Source organism: Mya arenaria, chromosome 6 (assembly GCF_026914265.1).
Source record: "Mya arenaria isolate MELC-2E11 chromosome 6, ASM2691426v1".
NCBI lineage: Eukaryota > Metazoa > Mollusca > Bivalvia > Myida > Myidae > Mya > Mya arenaria.
The window spans coordinates 27,160,167-27,183,185 of record NC_069127.1 but is presented as its reverse complement, the minus strand read 5'-3'; the positions used below and the strand labels follow the sequence as shown (position 1 = coordinate 27,183,185).

At 34.2% G+C, this 23,019-nt stretch overlaps 1 long non-coding RNA gene across 3 annotated transcripts; it reads right to left on the bottom strand.

Annotated features, from left to right (window-relative positions):
* Positions 1-441: 441 nt before the first annotated feature.
* LOC128236716 (uncharacterized) lies at positions 442-18,799 on the bottom strand. Of its 3 annotated transcripts, XR_008261421.1 has the most exons (9): positions 18,684-18,799; positions 15,606-15,755; positions 14,053-14,141; positions 13,739-13,827; positions 9,893-10,114; positions 8,366-8,485; positions 7,857-7,973; positions 1,554-5,343; positions 442-1,212 (listed from the first exon to the last, which is right to left on the bottom strand). It is a non-coding gene; the product is annotated as an uncharacterized LOC128236716 (long non-coding RNA). The 3 variants fall into 3 exon arrangements; XR_008261419.1 differs by lacking the exon at positions 13,739-13,827; XR_008261420.1 differs by lacking the exons at positions 13,739-13,827; positions 18,684-18,799 and adding an exon at positions 15,945-16,238.
* Between the last annotated feature and the right edge of the window lie 4,220 nt (positions 18,800-23,019).

Here is a 23,019-nt window from a genome sequence, read left to right as displayed (position 1 = left end):
TTCATTATAAGTATTTTATCAAAGCAAGGTTTGTTTTTTCAATAATTTGTAATGATAGAATCAGACATTTCCTTCAGAAATGAACGTTTTGTCATAAAGTTTGCACAGCAAACAAATCAAAGTTCATGGTGGCTATCATATGCTGATTCTCATCAAAATGAATAAGTTAATTGCATCATTGAATGGTATTTTGCAGCAATTTAATATGCGTCATTAGGTGTAATTAGATCTCTTGGTACCTAATGGTAGGTTGCAGTTGACCTTAACCTTTAAACTGGAGACCCGCATCTTTAATGCTTAAACTCAGTAACGAAAATTTAGGCAGGTATTTTGAATCATTTGTCTTGAAATATCATGTATGGTCTTGCCATACATGAGTGTATTGTTTCTGGCTACATGTGTACCAAGTTTCATTTGAATATTAATACTGTGTTTCTTAATTATGACCAAGGTTTATGTTTTGCACAACAATGCCTACACTGACAACACCTATGCGTTTTTACTATTACAATACTAAAGTAACATGTAAGGAAAATGTGCTTCGGCTGTGGGGCTCGAATCGAGGACTGCAGGTACACTAGCACGGTGCTCTTTAGTAACCAACAGATTTAACCAGGCGGCCAGTTCTTGCCCAAAAACATAACCTGGATTTTTTATGTCTTCAAAAACCACGAGAGTTAAACAGACACTGGACAAAAATATTAATTACTAATTTTTACAATTTAATAATAAGATTAGATAAAACGTTATATAAAACAGTAACAATGTCTTCAGTATACACAGACCCTTTAAAAGCTAATTTTGCAAGGGTTAAACAGCCATGATACTCTATGAAAATCTCTAGTTGGACCGTTTTTAGCATTTGAAATGTTGTTTCACATCCTGTGTCATACTCTCAGTTTTATATAGACGTCTTAATTTTTGTTCCAAATGTATGTATGTATGCACTTGTGTGTATTTCTTTAGTGCTTGCAGTCAAGGATAGTTTTCATTCACATTGATCACAATTCATTTATTGTAGGTCTGTTCTTGAACCGAATATGTGTCTTGTGTTTTGCAAAAACAATAGGAAGACATGGACAGCTTCACCCTCTTTATCAAGACATCTTGTACAACCACTGATAGTAGAAGATTAAAGCACATCATTAGTATCAACTGCCTTCTCCTCTTCAGCAGCAAGTCAGAGGACTTTAAGAACCAGAATGGACATCTCTGAAATGAAACAAATACCTTTATCATCATAAATGCACTGCCCATGCAATAGTTGCATAATTTACCCATCATACACAAATGGCAATATATCATTTATTAAATTTAAAACAACCCCAATAAACAACAATCTTATACATAATTCATAACAATCGACATGTATTTTATGCATTTGACAACAGCTAGAAAAACTATGTTTTACATTATTTGTTATTTTACCCCCACCCACTTGTAGGGTGTAGTAGGTTGAGTATAAACGTAAAAAACTTCATTGACATTAACACAAAACGGTCAAAATATATTGAAGAATGTATAAAATGATGTTCCTAGCATGTTTTACTCACCTATCAATCTATTTTTTCCTAGAATACACTGCCTTTTACTAGAAAATGAATGCGGAAATAAACGGAAGTCAACGCAATCATCCTGATGTCATATGTATGCTAGAAGCCTTATCATTGGTGTCAATTGCCTTTCACCGACCAATGAATGACGTCGTACTAAAACCTGATCTTATTCGTACTCAATTTCTTTGTTTTTCTATTTTTTCGTCCCTCTTATCGTACTGAAAATAACAAATAAAACGGCAATTACGAGATTTTTTTCCCGTTTTATCAAATATTATTATTCGAAATCATAGTTAGTTTTACACAGCCCTCCCAGCGGCCTGCTCGAACAACGACGTACGTCATTCTAATACCCAGGTTTCACTTTGGTAAAATAAAAAATGTGCCACCAAAAGCAATCAAAAAAGAATTTAATCAAGGGCTACAATTTGTAATAAGGTTAATATAGAGTTATGTAACCTAATTATGTGATGGTTCTATGTATGAAGTAGATGGAATGATTGGTATTTAAGATCTCAGTAAAAATAAAGTTGCTCAAAAACTTAAACAAAACTTTCTAAGAAAGTCAGTTGATCAAGGGCCTTAATTTGTATTAAGGATATTATGGAGTTATGTAACATAATTGTGTGATGACCTTAAACAATGTGAAGTATTAATTCAATTGAATGAAGGTCATAGAAGATATTAAAAAATTCCAACTTGCTCTAAAACTTAAACCAGACACTATGTGCCATGATTGTGTGATGGTCCTTAACAACTGTGTGAAGTATTAAGTTAATAAAATGAAGGGCATCGGAGTTGCAAGTGAAAATGCCAACTTGCCCTAAAACCATTACTGAACGCCGATACTGGAGCAAGTAGTAAAGCCACCTTATTCTTCAAATGGCCGAGCTAAAAAGGACAACTTTGTTTTTACAAGAATATTGCTGGAAGCGATGCTCTTCATACGCAGATTTTTTATGAAATGGCAGAAATTGTAATACAATTTGCTCGTAGAAGGTAAATTGTTGTAGCATTATTATACACAGTTGGAAGAATCCATGACATGGAACGAAGATATGGGCAGGTATAAGAATTAAATATAAAAGTATTTTTCAAGAAATGAAATAAAAAAGCAGTTATGGAAATTCTTAAATATCCAAAATATGGCCCGGACATCAGATTTTCATAAACGGTAAGGAATAACTAAAAAATGCAGGGCATGATTATGGTTCTTTGTTTATGCTATTCCTCATTTTGCCACCTATCTTCATTTCAAGTTTCATATGAATCAATTTAGTATTTTCCAAGATATGGTCTGGACAAGTACCCATTTTTTTAAATATCAGGTAAAGGGAGGTTACTTATAAATATGCAGGGCAGGATTATGGTTCTTGTCCACTGCAATTCCTCTCATTGCCATATATCTATATTTGAAGTTTCATTTTAATCGTTTTAGTAATTTCCAAGATATGGCCCGAACAAGACCAATCATGGTTAAAGGGAGATAACTTAATTAAGGTAGTAAGACCCAAAATATAATCAGCTTGATAATTTCTTAATGTGTCATTTACTGGATACAATAACAAAATTTAAAAGAACTTTACAGTCAAATAACAATTTTATTTAATCTTAAGACAAGCAAAATCCTTTATTTCATTTATTTTTGGACATTTGGTTAATAATTTGGTATCATAGTTACAAGAAAGGTATTTGCTTTCAGACATAATACATTATTGATCATATCATCAACACATATAATCAATCAGAAGTACAAATAGACAGACAGACAGACAGTTACCAGTCACAGGCAGGCATCTGACAGACATATATCAGACACAGACAGGCACACATCAGACAGACTGGCAGGAATAAAACAAACATCGAAAGACAGATAGCAGACAGACTGGCAAAATATGATAGACATCAGGCAGATAGACAGACAGACATACAAACAAACATCGACAAGTCATAGACACAGGCAGGCAGACATCAGACAGGTATCAGACACAGGCAGACAAAATATGATAGACATCAGGCAGATAGACAGACAGACAGACATACAAACACACATCGACAAGTCATAGACACAGGCAGGCAGACATCAGACACAGGCAGGCAGACAGACAGGCAGGCAAACATCAGACAGACATTTCAAATGTCCTTTATACTGTATCAATTGAAAGTCTTATGCAACTAAATGTTTTTACAGCAATATCAAAGTCAATCTAAGTTGGTAAATTTGATAATATTGTGCTAGATATATATATGCAAAAATACAAATAAGTCATTGCATGATAATCATATAAACAATAATTCATTTAAATAATTAAAACACTCAATAAATAGTAGGTAATAAAAGTTCTTAAAATTGAATCAACAATGTCCTACAAAAGAGCATAATATGTGGCATGCTAGTGTACAATAAAAGTGGTAATAGTACTTAGATCCTATTTTTCATGAAAATTAACATATATAAAAAGCATCAATTATTATATACTCTGAAGATGGCTTCTAAGAATAAAACTTCATACAATGTTTTGCCGAAGTATTAAAATAATCGGCTATTTGTTCAGAACTTTGTTAATTTTAACAACCTTGTTAACATCATGTTGTAAACTTTCTAATTTTAACAGCTGTGCAAATTTCATGGATATATTTTAACATCTGTTTCAGGTGTACTTATTTCATTTAAATTTATGAGCATGATATCAAATACTTCACCTTTAAAGGTTAACAACAAAGGCATTAACCACATTGTTAACTTTAACAAAGTTCTGAAGTGGTCCAATATTTTGAATTTGTATTATATGTATATAACACACCAAATTAGGAGATTCAATCTCCTAGAGAGGAAACCATACTCTAGACACATGTTCAATCGGGTACAGGAACATCAAAGCAATGAAATTATTACCAAAATAAATACCCCAAAATAATTTATAACAACAATTTTAACAAGAAGCAGTGACACCAACCCAATGTTTGTCTGTTGGTGATTTTCAGACAAACAAGGGGCATAACTCAACAGTTATTAAAGCCAGAGTTATGGGCCTTGCTATACATGTGAAAAGACTTTGGATTGTCTTCAATGGTTTGGGAAGTATGGCCAAGGGTAAAGTTTCTGCACAACATATCCGCTGATAACAACACCAAGGCAATGACAAAACCTCAACTGTTTTATGCTAAAACAGACGAGCTTAAAATGATGCATACTGTACATGTCCCTTACATTTCTGCAAAATGCACTTGATTTTAGTCCTAATTGGAATGAATACATTTCATGTTTAGTGGGTAGCACTTTCAGTGACAGTTTTTAGTTTAAACTGTAATGCATTTGGTTGTTAATCCATCAATATAGATGATCTATCAATATAGCACCACAAATATGCTCATCTATTTTCCTCTGAGTTCATCAGGAGGAATAACTTTGCACTGATAACACGTACCAAGTTTCCTGTTAATATCATTTTAAGTTAGGACTAGAACAATTAACATAAAACTTTGGCCTGAAAAAGAAGCCAACAACAACGAGGCTTTGACATCACGTAACTTTTTTATCTTTCAAAAAACACTACATGTTTGAAAAAACAAAACTCAAACATGAATTCTAAACAGCCTTTTAAATAATTAACAACAGATCATAAGATCAGAGTTCATCATCGTCATCGTTGTCCTGCAGGAGATGGTGTAAGTGCTGTAGATTCCCGACGGGTATCCACCCAGTAGGAGGGGCTGCTTCTCCGAGCATTGTGGCACACACAGATGGCAAACTAGCAGTGCACCGTCACGATAAACACCATCAACACTGAAATAACACATGATTAATTACTAATTTCATAATTTCTCATATATATAAATCATATGTATGTATAATTATAAAATTCTACATGACTGAATAACTTTGAAACTGCTTCTAAAATATTCAATGAAATGAAACACGTAGAATCATAAAATCAAATGTCATACATTGCTTTATCGTTTTTACATCCATGGAAAGTAAAAATACACCATTTAAAAATGTATTTCATTTTGTATATACATGTATGTCCTAACCTTTATGCATGAATTCAGTAAGTGCTTACAGTCAAACAAGCAGTTAAAGAGTTCTTTCATTTAATAGAAAGGTAATGAACATATTATAAAAATAGTTTAGAACAAAAGATAAAGAGAATATTTGGGGATTTTTCATTGTATTCCAACAAGTAATCATAGAAGCACTTTCAAGAGTAGCACAATCACAAGAGAAATCATGATTTTCTCTGATCACGAGTAAACTATTTTTTTAGGTTACACAGAAATTAAACAAACCTGTTTCTTTTAAGCTAAATATTAAAAACAATATGTCGTTTTAATTAGTGTAAATTGGAAACTTGTGTGACATCATTGTCGTGAAGACTTTTAAAAAAAAACAAAATCCTGCAATTGAAAGTGAACGCTGCGTGTCTGTTAATATGCTATACATGAACCAATATCTGTAAAGATCAGTGAAATTCTCAAAATTGAAACAAAATCACTGCAGTGAAAATAACTTGTGTGAATAACATGATATTTTAACAATATCAATAACAATAATTTAAACAACATTCATGTAGTTTCTGTTACAGTAAACTCATCCTCTTTTATTGAATTTTTGAAAAACTGCTGCACTCTCTTAAGGAACCCATTGTTGAGAGCTGGAGGGACCCCTAGTAAACGACACATTAAAGGATAAATATTCAGATTAATTAATACTTTTTCAGTCTTGTAGCAGGCCTTGTATCTTAATCAGAATCAGTAAGGCAAATCCGTTTGGCAAAGGCACAAGAATAAACACAATGTAAATTTCTTTTATGCTTTTCTATGAAATATCATGTGATGAAATGAAATCGCAAAGATGACATCACAATGATATGTTTCTCACAAACTTCTCCAATTGATGTCATATAAAAAACAAGAGGGCCATGATGGCCCTAAAACGCTCACCTAAGCAAAGGGCCAACTCTGTGATATAGTATAAATCAAATTATTGCAATTTATACATATCTTTACTGATGACCATGCTTTGTTTAATATTTGTAAAGGGTCATGCAATGAAGCTACCTGTAAAGTTTCATTGAATTTGGCCTGGTAGTTGAGATAATTTTTAGGGCAAAACAGTAAGTTGGCCATTTTGTTTTTGTTGTTGTTGATCAATCTCAATGCCTTCTTGTAGTTTTGTAGAGGGTCATGCAATGAAGCTTCCTACACAGTTTCAGTGAATTTGGACTGGTAGTTTAAGAGGAGATTTTTTTTAAAGCAAAACAGGAAGTTGGCCATTTTGTTGTTGTTGTTGTTGATCAATCGTGACCCCTTGTTGTATTTTTACCTGGAAATGAGGCTAAAGTGCCGCCTTAAATTGGTCAGAAAAAGCACCCTGTCACACAAACACAATAAAAAATAAACAATTCTTTCTCTCATGTTATCGAGTTAAAACTATTCAGAATCTTTAATGTGGATTTAGATTTGTTCTTGTATCTGCTAAACTGACACCAAATCCCAAGATAAACCTCATTGGACAACAAAACTAACTGCACCTTCAATTATACTGTAATACAAGAGATGTTTGTTAAACATTATGTCCCCCCTGAGCGCCATGTTGTAAGGAATATTTGGACAATTGAATGACTGAAATGACAGCAGCCAGCTGATATGTCAATGACATTGGATGCCTTTGAGGCAATTTTAAGATTATGAACATTCAAAGTAGGTACAGTTTTTAATCATGTTCAGATGATGACTGATATTTTCAGATAAACCTGTATCCTCTTAGCAGCAGGGAATAAGTAAATATGACGTAAAGTATAATGACCAATATGAGTTGTGACATTGACCTTTGACTTTTTGACCTCAAAATCAATAAAGGTCATCTACTGATCACCCCCCCTTTTTGCGTTTAAGGTCTCTGTGACCTTGACCTTTGACCCGATGACCCATAAAATCAAACGTGGTCATCTACTGGTCAGGCCAAACCTCCAAGTCAAGTTTGAGGGCCATGGGTGCAGGCATTGTCAAGTAATCATTCAGACAACCTTTTCCCATTCAAGGTCACTGTGACCTTGACCTTTCACCCACTGACCCCTTAAATCAATAGGGGTTATCTGCTGGCCAGGCCCAGCCTCCATATCAAGTTTGATAACCATGGGTCCAGGAATTGTCGAGTTATCACTCAGACAAGCTTTGGTCATTCGACGGACGGACCGACCGACATACCGACCGACAGACCAACAAACATGTGCAAAGCAATATATACCCCCTCTTTTTGAAGGGGGGCATAGAAATACATCGACTTCCAATATTTACCTTGTACACATAGGGAGGTTTTCCCTTTGAAGCTCTTGTTGGCAGTTTGTCAAAATCATGTACTTTCTGGTAAAACCATCAACCTTCCCATTGATGACATCTAAACAGAAGCTTCAACTGAAATTATTGATTATTCTGGTCATATAAGAGTCCATAAAATACATGACATTCATTCTACATAAGAAAGGTACACTTTTGACACAGACTTACAGCCTAACAAGAGCACCGCAAAGCCAAACAATATACACATGTGAAAGAAGTATTAATCTTTGAAACTAGAAATGCTGCAATGCATAAAGCAATGATTTTTCATTTGTGAAATTTCCAGTTTTGGCACATCTGAATTACGCCATTCTTACCAATTGAAATTCCTATTAATTTGAGATTGCTATATACCAAGTTCATTCAGTACACACATTTTCTTATCTTAAATTAAAACCTTTTAAAACTTCTGTATTTTGAGGAAAAAAGTTCAGACTATTTTCATGCTGTCATCCTGTACTTGTTACCTGACAACACATCATCATTGGAAGATTTTTAGTTGCACACATCCGAAGAGCCAAGTTTATCTTGGCAGCTTTGTTCTTTGTGGAAAGCAGGGCCTTGCAAATGTCCACCCAAGGATCTTCCTGTAAAAAAGGCTCAAGTTTAGACCTAAAACAAAATAGTAAAAATGTTTTTCCTCAGAATGTTTATGACTTTCATCATCAGAAGCATTAGAGGCAACACTGTTAGATTTCACCGTGTTATATTGTCAACATTAACCACACCGTCTCTCGCTTTGAGTGGGTCTTATAAGCTGTTCTCCTCCATCATTTTGTCAATTATAATAAGTGTTTTAATATCAATATCTTATTTCACAAAATGGCTTAAAGCAGCAGTTAAATGTTGTCAGAACTGCTTTTTATTATCTTAATTTTGTTCAGTTTTGTTAAACACTTCAATGAATATTAATATTTTGAATGTTACAGTATTTCAATGAAAAATATGCTCACTCTTGGTTCATAAAATTAGATTAAACCTATAACATCTCAGTTGACATTTGATGGTTATGCCTACTCCATGGCTTATACTTAGTATTTTAGAATAATGATGTATCCGCCATTTTAAAAAAATTGTGACTTATATACTGCAAACAAACTAAAAAAGTTATAATGTCCAAAAGCTATCTGGAACTTGAAACATATCTCCTACGCAGTAATTTCTATTTATAATATAATCAGGGTTCTCAATCAGTTGCGGTTGAACCTTCTCAAATAGTACAGTACTTAACAAAATAGCTACTACTTATTTTACTTAAAATTCATTTATTTTTTTCAAATTTTAACCGGCCCAATTGCCATTTGAATCATCCATTTTGGTTGGCAGCCGGTTCTTATTGAGAACACTGATAATAATAATCCAACTGTAAAAAACACTGCCCAAATATGGCAAAACCATCGCTTCAAACAGGCCAAACAGAGTTGAGCATTCCCTGCACTCCATTTTGGTTATTGGTGTATGTGAATGATTCAATTAATGTATTAGTCCTAATGGCATTACAGTCCTTAATTATCTACACACAGGTCTGAGTTTCAGCTTGTCTTAATGTAGCATTAGTTCATCAGGCGTGCAGGAACATATTGAATATTGGGGCTGTGGATGGGGTGGGTGTTGGGAGGGGCACCTGCCCCCCATATTTGAGGGTAAAATTTAAACATTGTTTCCTTACACTCAATTTCCAGCACTTACAAGTAACAAGAAACATAACTGTTTGACTATATTTATCTACTCAAGTTAAATTCTGCTAAATGAACAATATGTCTAGCAAATAAATAAATAAAGCACATTGTTATATTCCTGGGGATGGGTGTGATATGTACAAAAACACAAGGTTAAGGTTACTTGTTTACTGTGTGAAGTCCAATGCTATGAAAGTGTACAACATCAGTTTATAATATAAAACAATACATGCAATAGAGTTTATGATTAAAGGGAAGTAATGCAAGTTAACTCAATTGTCTATTGTAGTGTTTGAGAAGTGTATATAAATCTACCTTAAATACATTTCCAATGTCCTAAGTCTGTCAGTGTAGTTTCATGTGTCTTTCCATTACTTCCTAGTGGCATTAAGAGTTCTTGTTGATTAGCAACTTCTTTGGTCCGTCCCGCCAGTAGTTAAATCCCACAGTGATAAAGCCACCCTCGGCCTTGATGTTCCCAGCCTTGCAAGCCAGCATGGTTGTTCTGCAGATGAAACAGAAGGCAAGATCCGCTGCCTGAAAATACACAAATAACTCATTTTTAGATAAACACAAATTACAAATTTCTCACCATATTGATACCTGAGGCTCATACAATAGAGCTCAGAAATTATCTTAAATATTAATAGCCAGGTCCTAGATATCAGCCATACAATAGAGCTCAGAAATTTTCTCCTACCTCAGATAAGTAGATCCATTAATTTAACCATGCTAGAAATTCTTATCTTGCCCATGGGCGAAGATAAAATGCCCGTATGGAACTTCTTTTAATGGTCACCACATTGTAATTACCTCCCTTGTTGAAGACTGACGTCTGTAGCGCATAATGGAAACCTTGTCTTGTGGCAATATTTAGAACGCTTGTTAATTATTTCTCGCTTCAAATGTCACCAGAAAACAGTTTTCACGCACCTTTCAAGAAATAATGCTTCTCACTTCTTAGAACTATTTAAAGACCGATCAGACCATTTACATACTCTGAATCACTGCGCGAATATCCATGACAACCACGAATTATCGCATATTCGTTCGCAATTATTTTCACTAAGCACAGAGTTCCAGCAAAAAATACATTTTTACTTAATTTTGTTTAACTGAGGTGGGAGAAAAAGCATCTTCCATAGCTGCTCGTGTAAGATAGGTTCATCCTCGGTAAACCTCATTTCCATAAAAACACCCTACGCTCGGGTCGGAATGAACCTATCTTACACTCTCGGCCATGGAAGATACTTATAATCTTAAATATTAATAGACGGGTCGTAGATATCAGTAACTGTTTACTTTGATCCGGACTCGACCATTTAACAGGGAGAAAGTTAAAGTGTACTATAATATACCAAATAAATGACCTTTGAATAATGAATAATGTATATATTTGTGATGTTTGGCACTATTTCATGTATAGCAAAATTGAGTGAAAAGTACAGAATAATGTTGTTTTCACTTACAGAACAGAACAGAACAGTTATTATTAACTTGAACATATATACTGTTCATTGTTGTTACAATAACATAAACACATGGAATGGCATTAACAGTTAAATGTGAGCATGCAATATATACATAAAAGTAAATAAAGTTGAGCATTACTCATTACAGCGTTATATATGAACTAATATTGTAATTTAAAGGCATGTTTATATAATAAAACTAGTTTTCTTAGACATGCAGTATTTTCATAGTTTAATAACTCTATAAATTTAAACATGCTTTGTAATGCAAAATAAAATTTAGTAATGTGTCTTTTTCTTGAGTAATTATATTAACACTATATAACACAAATGAATCATATTTATTTTTCAAATCTGGTTTTAATTCGAATCAATGTATCGATTTCCATATCGAATGTAGGTCGATGTCTCTGACAGATAATAAGTGAGTATAAAAGCTACATGAATATATGTTTGTGTAATGGAAATTTACATTGAATAAAGAATATAACATATATATACTAGTACGTTTTATTCCTCCAGTAACGGAGAGCATACTACATGTATGTTGCAATAATGTGTGCATTTGACAGGGCTTGACTTGAATAACATGTTGAATATAAACAAGAGGGCCATGATGCGAGTAACAAATCGCATTAGAAAAAGCAGAATATATGCAAATAAATTTAAATGGACACATACCGGATGACAAATAAAAATTGGAAATTCAATGTGCCTAATTCAGTGAACTTGATTTGGTAAACTTTTTAGAGCTTAGTTGAAAATAGATCATCATTTCTAGGATTGGCCAATCATTTAGTTTTACCATTTTATCTTGTACCGGAATCAAACCGGAAATATGCTGTGACCTCAGGGTTTGACTGTAAAAACTTTCCATTGATTGCCAAGTATATACAATGCTATATGATTATAGATATATATGCAGGTGGATTACCACTTGATTTTAAGCACGCCTTCTGCAAAAAGGAAAGGAAAGTTGGAAAAGTATAAAAACTTAATCAAATGCTTTGACAGATTAATTAAATCCACTGCGATCTGAGAAAAACTGTACAAACATGCAGGAATATTTTGGATAAAACCAGCACTTGTTGCATTATTATCTGAATTTTGAAAAATAGCACAACCATATACCTCATCTGCCATTTTCTATTAGCAGCTTTAAATGGAAAAAAAGAACACAGAGCCTATTTATACAAAGTTTCATGTTAATATCTTTAGTGGTTATGTGGCCAAGTTATAGTTTTTGCATGACTTCAAATAGTACATACCTTAACAATCATTCAAGCCAGAGTTATGGCACTTGCTGAACATGATGTATTGTCTCTGGAAACACTTGTACAAAGTTTCATTCTAAATTATTAATCAACCATTACGTATTTGACGAGATACAGAGACAATTGCTGTACCAATACCAGACAATATATGCCAGAACTCGCTCAATATCGACCAAACTCGGCCAATATCAACCAAACTCGGCTTATATGAGTTTCCTCCATTTTGATTGGCTACAAAACTCGCCTAATATAGGATTTGAGAAATGGGCAATTTTCATTGGCTGACCAAACTGGCCTAATAGGAGAAATATGCTGGAAATTATTTTTAAAGGTAGCCATTTTGTTTTCCCTTTTCAGACTGTTTTGAAATTGTTGTGCTTGGTATAACTCTATTTGGAATACTTGAACCTAATTGAATGATTGAACCACAATGAACGGTTTGATATAACAGTTGTTTTTAACCTGTTGGTGGATTTTACGACTATTATGATTTTGTACACCGACAAAATGGACAACGAAGGTGAGACATTTGACATTTTAGTAAACGATTAACAAAATTAAGACTAAAAGACATGCTTCCTTACAATGTACAGTGCTTTATTCATAAGTATGTGCAATGTCACTTTAAGGATGCATTTCAAAATCAGCAAAGTCAACTCTAGAAAAGCAGACTGACACCCTTTCGGGCTCAGGCAAATACAGCTAACCTCGGACAAATAACTAGGCCAACATGAAATCACCTAATTAATAACATTATAATATAGATTGTTTTTCAGCTATATGGCTGAAGTAATCAGTCTACATAACGATTCCGGCGACACCGAACTTTGACAATAACTCAACTTAATGTGTTATTGGGCATATGTTTATATGTTGACCAAAATTTGAAGATAAAACTTAGCAATAAGAGTTTTTCATGGATTATTCTAAAAAGAGCACCAGGAATGGATGATTCTTATAAAAGTTGATCAAGGGCTTTATTACACCTATTAGTAAAGAGTATGAGTAATGGGTTATGGTCCTTATTACACATGCCCATATTAATAATATCTGTCATGTGTTCCCGTTCCGGAAAGAAAAATCCGACCCGAGGGCACCTGCGTTGCCTGGTAACGAGGCTTACACATGATAGATATTTTTTCTAGCATACCTTAATTATTTTTTTTGGTGAAGAAACTGTATAAAAAAGCTCATTTTTGTACATTTCACCAAAAAGCCTGTGCGATAATGTTTACTGACGTCCTGACGCGCAGTAATTTTTATTCACTGTCAACGTCAATAAGTTCCTTTGATATCAAGTCTTTGAAGGGTTATTTCGATTTGTTGTGAAGATATATTTTTGCAAAGTTAATGTTTATGAAACTCATCTATTGAAGTTACTTAAAGTATATAATAAAAGAAATAAAAAGTATTACGTCACAGCGCTTGACTCATCTGGCATGGGGGGATGCCAGATGGGATTTTCCAGCACGGCTGACGTCACTGGAAATGCCTATCCGGTGTGCTAGAAATATATTATATTGTCACTGCTGACATGTGTACTAAGCTTCATGGGAATATCTTTAGTGCTTTTGGGGTGTACATGTATATAATTATTGGCCAAGGTTAAAATGAAGTGCTGACAACATCAAGAGTGTAATACCTGTATATTTCCATTTCTCAGAAAGATAGACAAGCTTAACAGTAATAAGACAATTCAAGTTAATTCTAATTGTCATACTGGACTTACGTGTTGCAATATGAGCGCCTTCTTTAGGCGGATACCCTCTTTTACCAGAATGTACACAACATAAACCCAAGGTGCGGATGGAATTCTCTCTGTAACAGAAATGACATAGTCATTTGAATTTAATAATGAATCTTTGAATTATGGAAATTATCTATTTGTAATATAAATATCAGTAAAACAATTGCCCCCTTGACATACCTGACAACATATATATATATAGAAAATAAAAAAAATATGTCATAATCATATTTTGTTTATAAATTAAACGCCTCTACGTGTATCAATTTTTATCTTAAGTAAACAAAATATATCTAGAAGTGATAGAAAATAAAAATAAATCTGTGACGGGACTGCTAATTCAGAAGAGTGAAGAAGTAGAGATCAAAACACATGTACTGGGTGAGTACCTAAATCGGAACACTTTCGGCACTATTATTTGTGAAATATTTTCAGTTAGACTTGCACCACAACTACAAAATTGTCCATGTTGATACAAATGGCATTTTTCAAGATACATTGTACTACCAATCTGCATGAAAAGTACTTTATTACCGGGTAACCGCACAATAAAGGACTGCCATTTTCGTCCTCGGAGTACCTAAATATGGAACAGTTTTAAAAACAGCCTATTAGTGGCATGTTTACACTACCAGTATAAAGAAGACAGTACGGAGTCACGCTCTAGTAAGTTTTCAAAAATAGAACAAATATGGAAAAGGCCGAGTTTTATCTCGAATCTTTCCGGGATGCTCTGAGGCGTGCATTATACAAAGTGAATACGAATGACGTAATCACCTAGCTCAATCATTGGCTTAATTTAGCGCTTCTGCGCACTATATGTAAACCCCATCGTCCTTTGAATATATTTTCGCCCAACTGTCAAAATGAATAGACTACGTCGACCGATATATTTCATGGTCCAAAGTATCCACGCTACATTTACTGTTGCTTTTTTTATTTCAAATTTATTGATTATAATACTTACAGACTGAAATCTGAAGCGTGCTTGTTGAATGGGTATTAAATTACCCGATGTCGAGGGTAAATATACAAAGTGAACAATGTCAAATTATTGAACAGCTTTGTTATCAAAAAGCTGCCAGCATCAGATGAGTCTTTCCGTACCCCCCAAATAGAATAAGCCATCAACAAGTTCTAGTAGTCGAGTCACTCAAGATTGACACTTTTTAATATTCATAATATGTCTTAGGTGTGAATTTCTACTTTAATTAGACAATATTATAAGGGAATAAAGCAAATAATAAAATTGCAAGTTGAATTTTCATTTTGCGAGTTGCCTCAAAATGCACTCGTGCTCCTCAAAGTTAAATTCGAACCCTGAAGCCCTCAGCATTACAATATATGATGGATGCACATGTTGGTCTCCGTGAGGGCAGAAGGGTTTAACCAAATATGGACAGGGTCTTTCCATAACTCTTTAGTTAAAACCCTCAACTGCACCTGGCTTGCAACAAGCCAAGTAGCAAAGCTTAACATAACGATTTAGGCTCGTTGTACCAAAAGTCTAATTTCAAGACTGCTAGCAAACACACCTGATAAGTGTCTGTTGCATGACATTTCTGTAGCTGCAGTACAGAGCACCTTCTGTTAAAGTCATGTTGTAACTCGGCCCGATAGTGTGGCTCACATAGCAGCGCAACAGGTCAAACCCACAATGATTTTGGCATGACAAGTCTTGCACACTGAAAAAATATAAAAACTAAGTGGTTAAGAATTCAGTGAGGTTAACGTTAACAAGATTACGGAGCCACTGTCAAGTAGTAAGGCACATTTGTCTGCAAACTGTAGACAAACTGATAGAACACTTTACTTGTAAGCAGGCAAGACAAGCATAATGTCATACTGCTAGGTATATACTATATAGGTATTACATTGCAACATTATCTTGTTGTTCCATTCAATACATTAGGAAATGGCGTCAATCGTGGGTTAGCATAAACCATATTGCCTCTCATGCTGTCCTCTTCCATCATTTGTCATAGTTTGTTAACCATTTTTTACAACAAAATAGCGTTATGGTCTATTTAATGGGTTAGTCCAAATAATTGTACGTTGACGGATTTTTTTTAGATTTTTGATATGGCAAATCCTTATAACACGTCTATTATTTTAGACTATTTAATGGGTCAACTGATTTGTCTACAACACTATTTTGTCCCTTGTCAGCGTTCGACACTAACGGGAGTCAGGTAGTCCGAGACTCCTAAAATTCGGCTCGGACTACCAGATTTTCCGTTTAGGCAGTCCGTCGGACTCCTTCATTTCAAAATCCAATTGTACACAAATCGTATCCGAAGGTTAAAAGTATCCGAAAGCTCGTATGTAAATATTTTGCGACTCGTCAAATCGTTATCATTTAGACGCTCTTTAAAGTTGTAAGTGACGTCATAGACTGGTATTCATGTATATTTTAATATTTGTAATATGGTAACTAAATCGATAAAACCCGTCCAACGGTGTTTACAAAAGATATTCCTCGTTGATTTTGGATGTAAACAAAGTTTATGTCAACGGTAAAATAGATTTCGCCACCGGCAGCGAAAAATAAAAGAACTGAAAAAGAAAAAAAGATAAAGAGTTTGTAATTTATAGAGAAAGGAAATTCAGCAAGCAAGGTTAAAGCAATTGTCTTGGCTGATGTTTGAACTGACATCTGTATATGAGTACCTGACTGTAGGGAGCTTTGTCACTGTGCGCTCTAACGTGCGATTGAAAGCCATCAAAAAACTTTTAAGGGCCATGATAATATTATAAGCTAAGTTATAAGCTAAGAAAATGCAAGAAAGGGAAAAATAATTAAGTTAATCACCAGCTGACTGCTTGTTAATTCAGCTGAACAAAGCTATCTTTGACAGGTAGTGCATTCTGTTTATGGATGCTGATCATTATTCAGAAATAAGGACAGTCCTACATAGTCTATGTTACCATGTACCAAGCTTATATTGCAAAGTCTGTTAGCATTGGCACAACATATAAGGCATGTCAGTGTCTCATTGCACTGATTGCAGATGAATGTTCCAATTAAACAAAATTCAGTATTTGATAATGCCCCATTCAATTCCCTTATATCTGATGGCTCCAAAGCTGCTTCACAAGAGGCCAAGGTTCTATATGCTAGATCGTCAGTTCATGGCAATAGTCATATTAGAATCTATTAGATAAATAGTTTCAGTCATGTTCATGTTATTTGAAAAAAATTAATAAAATATATATATAACTTAAATGTGCTCTCAGAATACAAATCTGCCCTTCAGAAATAAAATACCAAAGGCTCTGTGAAATCATTGAATATATAGTCATCAGTGCTCCAGCCAGGGGGTAGGTCAGAAATGACACTTTTGATGTGAATTAAATTAGCCATTATGGGACACTTGCAAGGGCCAGTACTCTACTTTTTATGTAATGTGATGTTACTTCTTTCAATACTTGAGTTTGTTACCTCAGCTGTTAACTTTAAGTTAGTGTCAAAAGTATGTACATTTATAACTCATTTCTGGACATTGACTGGCAAACAAAAGGGCACAGCAGGGTGTAGTAAAATGGCAGCCGGGTACTTGAAAAGGGAAGTGGGTGTCCCAACCTGTTATTTAGGGCCAGCTGGAGCATTGAGTCAATATATTTGAATAAATGTTCTAATTAGCCTGGACTCCTTGATTTTATGCCGGACTCCTTGATTTTGGAATTAAGGAGTCCGGTGGATTCCTTCCCTAAAAGTCTTAGTGTCAAACACTGGACTTGTTCAAATTGAATAAAAATATTAGGGCCACGGACTAGTCCAAATAATTGTACGTTGACGGATTTTTTTAGATTTTTGATATGGCAAATCCTTCACGTACAAATTGTTTAGTATCAAAAGTGGGTAGTTGTTCCGATCAGGATTCCGGGTTAAAGCATATAGCGTCTATAAAATATCATAAAAACAAGAAATATTACCAGATAATGTTATTTTATATTAGTTCCGTACACAAAAAATAAATATCCAACTTATAATTATGAGTTTGACGGCTTTTCTTCATTTCATTCTGTCAAAACATAAGGCGATATATACATGAAGGGCACCTGCAAGGCTTTAGGGCACAGTTTTAATCGCTCGGAACATTTCGGCCATGGCCGAGTTGTTACGATTGTGCAACGAGGTCTATCTCGAAGCTTTGTCGGAGGAGGCCGAGTTATTACGATTGTATCGAGTTGTTCCCCTTCGCATAATTGTTTTCTGTGTCAGTCAACTTTCGTTTTATTGGAAAGGTAAACAACTTGTTTTAATGCATTAAATGCTTGTTAAGTGCAAAATAACATTTCACTTACATGATAAAATATGAATATAACTCTTTATGATCAATTTCAACCATAAAATACTTCACTTAAAACAATTTCAATATTTTTAAAACACCCCCGTTTTTTGCACATTCCCGTTTAGACGTTAGGGATTGGAAGAATCCCGTATAACACGTCTATTATTTTAGACTAGGCCACGGACCTATAAACCACAGTTTATAGGTCCGTGATAGGGCCAAATAATATTGCTAATGTTTTTCAATGAATAGGTTTACTTATTTTCCAATAAGATTAAATTATAAATATTAAAAATAGCATTAAAAATTTTTACATACCCCATCTCCGGAGCTAGTATTCAAAATTAACTTATTCGGGGAATAATTTTGTGGCTCGCGCCATTTTAAAATCATGTGACTAGAAAATCTCGACCATCTAGACGCTTGGATCTGATCCGGGTCCAGTGTAAATTATTGGTTATAACGTCAGCAAGAAATCCGGTGCCTGAAAATAGAGCATCTCAGGTACTCTTCTACAGAGTTGTCTTTCCTCACACTGATTGAATGAAATCAGAAATCAAGAGTAGAATCCACTAGAAAACGTATATGTTCTGTTGAGGAAAACAGGCCAAATGGTTTCCCGCCAGATGATAGCGTTGACAACGTTTTAGTTATAGTTTCAGAGTTTCGGGCAGTGTCTTCTTCAATCCAATACAGAATTTTACCACACTGTGCAATTCAACGTCACCCTTTGACGTCATAGTTTTACAGTTATTTTGCGAACGATGTTGCTAAAACACATTCAGATCCTAACGGAAGCGACTTTAACGTTCACATTTTAAAGATGCACTATTACTCCCAAAAAAGATTTACCATTATTTAATACAAATGTTTTACCAAAACGGATTAATAAATGTCAAAAACAATGGATCTTATGAAGGATAATGCGTTCAATTTGAAAGAAAGGTGCAGAAAACACAGTATTTCTTCCTTTTGAGACGATAGTAAATCACAGTAAATCTTTTAGCATTCACCAATCATTTAATATTTTTGCATTTTCAGCTATTTAGTACACGGTTATAAACTTGTTATCACTTATTAATATTCCCCATAAATGCATTATTAAGTAAGTAGTTGAAGGTTTATCACTCAAAATTTATGTTTTTTAAACATTTGTATGTATGGAATTTGAATAAGAGTGTCACTTTAACTTTAAGGAAATGGCGTCAAGATGTGCACGTAATGTGACGTCTTTTAGCGGGCAATTTGGCATTGATGGAGTGATAAAAACCTTGGTTATTATCGCATGAAGTGTTGGAAATGTGTACGTGCCCCTGGTTACTATCAGTGCGTCGCCATGTATACAGTTATTTCGTGTGTCAGTAATCATATACATTTTCTTTTCAAAATAAAAATAAAAATATAGCTCAATTACTCATACATATAATTTCAGAGAAATAGAAGATCATATTTGCATATTACCGTATTTTTCCGCGAACTTCCCGAACACCCCTCGTAATGGCACTTCGAGGGAACAAGATTACCCACATATCTAGATCTTGGGGTTGGGGCTGACCAGAAGATGACCCTTTTTGAATTAAGGTGTCATCGGGTCAAAGGTCACGGTCACAGTGACTTTGAATGCAAAGGTCTGTATGTGTGATCACACGACAATGCGTGTACCCATGGCCCTCAACTTGACATTTAGTTTGAGGGTGACCAGTTGATGGCCCCTATAGATTTTGAGGCCATAGAGTCAAAGTTTAAGGTCATAACTCATATTCGTCATTGAAATGTACGTCATATTTACTTATTTCCTGCTGCTAAGAGGATACATTTTTATCTGCAAATATCAGTCATCAACTAAACATGATTAAAAACTGTACCTCCCTGGCGCTCAGGGGGGGGGGGATAATGTTCCTGATAACACCTCTTGTTTAAATTTATATTTAAGTCCACATGTAAGTTTCTTCTTTCGACACACACATGAAGCTCAACTACTTAAATAGGATTTTGTAGTTTTAGTGTATTGACAGGTATATTTAATGAATATGGCAAAATCGAAGACATTTAAGTATGTTTTAATTATAAACTTGGGACCGTATGTACTTTTTGTAAACAAGAATAAAAAGTTGGATTTCTCGAAAACCGTTTAAACACGGGATTCTTTTGTACATCTAATGAAGGTAACGATTTATGCCAATTTGTTCTTATCATGAATATAATTATTTATCACATGCTATGCATTTTTTCCCGGTTTGTAAAACCAATACGTATTTCTCTGATTTACACAATTGTAATATAACACCGCATGTTTTTAAACAATTTTATTGGAAACAATGATTGCTTAATTGGTAATATTCCTATAATAGTCATACGTTTTTTTCTTATTTATTTTTGCCAAAAAGATTTATTTCAAAAACGTCAAGCAATCGTCACTTTCTGTATATAGACAGGAATTGACGTCACGAACTTATTACAAAATTATGGTGTCATCTCATTGCAAGTCATTCAAAAGAAAGCAAATTTCATAAGATACTTAGTGTTCATGTTTTTATTCTTACTGGATATTGTATTGCCCTATAAGCAATATTTAAAACGATCGGACATATATATATACACATATATTTTATTTTTATCCGGGAACTACATTTCTACAAAACATGCATCGCAGGAAATGACATTGCTTTGTCAGTTTGCGGTATTCGGCGTGTCAGCAGTGCAGGTGAAACAGGTTAGTATTTTTGCTATTTTGTACTGGAAAAACATGTGATGAAAATAATCTGACACTCGTCGTCATATGTTACACACACCTATTTAACTTGTCTTGAAAATATGTTAATAGGCAGGTTCAAAGACTTGCTTCCTAACACATTTCTTGAACTCATTAAATATGGATTTGTATTAAATAAAGACTCCTGACAGCTTTTTCTATATAATTGTCCTCATCCTTGATCAATACTTTCACATGCGATATGAACTAATGTGACAACCCACACGCACGCACGCACGCATGCACACACGCACACACACACACACACACACAAACACACACACACACCAATCAGTCTCGGACAAAGACTGCAAAACCGTTACAGGAAGACATTCCTTTTAAAAGTAAAGTTATTAAACGTACTTTAAAGTTCTTCTCTCATGCTTCCATAACTTAAGAACTTAATGTTTTTGAGAAAAGTTATTATAAAGTATTGATTTGAACTTACATATTCTTTTTCTTCAATAAGGGTCAGTTATCTTCCTTGACCAATACGGCGTAAAGAAAACTATTTTAAAAATGTAAATATTGTACCAGAAACACATGATAGATACTTATAAGATTAACCATGTTACCCTCCAAAAATAGTTTTAGAATGTATTTATCAGAATTAGTTTACAATGCTACGACCGAGCTCATGCGATATCATCCTTTTTAATACCTGATGACTTCTGCTAGTACACGTTTATGCCATAAAGGATTATTAATTCACCTGCAACATTTCAGCGCCTTGTAACTACTCATTGCTCCGACACATAAATCACTATCCTCAAAAAATCAAGGCTATCCTCAATCGACTCACTGAAGCAGAGTTGACAACCAATCTTGCACAAAGAAAATTGTGTCGTGTTACTGTACCATGTTTATGTCATATTGCAGGACAGAGTAAATTCAAACCTATTAATGTAAAGATCAAACCTATCTCTCATTTTCCCTTGTCTACATGAAAAGACAAATAATGCGAATGCTTTGTATGTATGGTAATTATCGGAAATTCTTTCAGTTTTAGTAATTTCAGAACCGTTGACTGAATTGCTTAAGAAAATAATCAAATATTATTTGAAATAACACATCTCAAAATGCTTTTTGCAAACTGGAAGCCATACACAAGAGTAAACTAACTGATTATTTGGTATACACATATTAAAATGCCCTTAATAAACTGGAAGTCATATTCCAGTGTTATATAACGATACACTTCGGGTACAAGCGTATGTATGTCATTTAATTGATTTTACAGAAGCTCGTGTGATAAGAAATACTTTTGTATCAAATGAAATGTAATAAATATAAACTTGTGTTTTTTTCCAGATGATGTTTAATTAATATGATTAAACAATAAACATGATTTTAGAAGAATTAGACCTCTGACCAAATATCTTTGTATTTTTTTCCATACATTATAGACGAGTTACGTTGTAAAAGTTTGAGTAAATGTACGTTGTGTCTACATTTTACTTCTTACAGCATACACGACTTACCTCGAGCTGATCGAAGGGCTTTGTTACAGCTCGTCCTTATAAACATTAAATCATATTTTCAACGAAGAAGTCTTTCATTCGAATTGGGTAAGTGTGTGGTCGGGCGGGCAGGCTTTCGAAAGGGCTTCTAGAAGGTCGGTGTCTGCCAAATAACTTAGTGTGTAGTTGATGTGAAGATATGTCTTATGCTGTCTGTAATGTTTGGTTGGGTCATTGTTGATGGGTTTTGATACTAAAAACGGACAAATTGTTTTCCTTCAATTTCTATTCAAAATGTATATAGCTGAAATGTTTTATTTGAAGCTTAAGTGAACAAGTACCGTTTGATTTTTGTTTGAGTTGATGTGGTTAAGGTCAAGCTGTTACTGAATAAGAAACATATTTCTTCGCAAAAAACAAAATTGCTGATGGATAGTAGCTT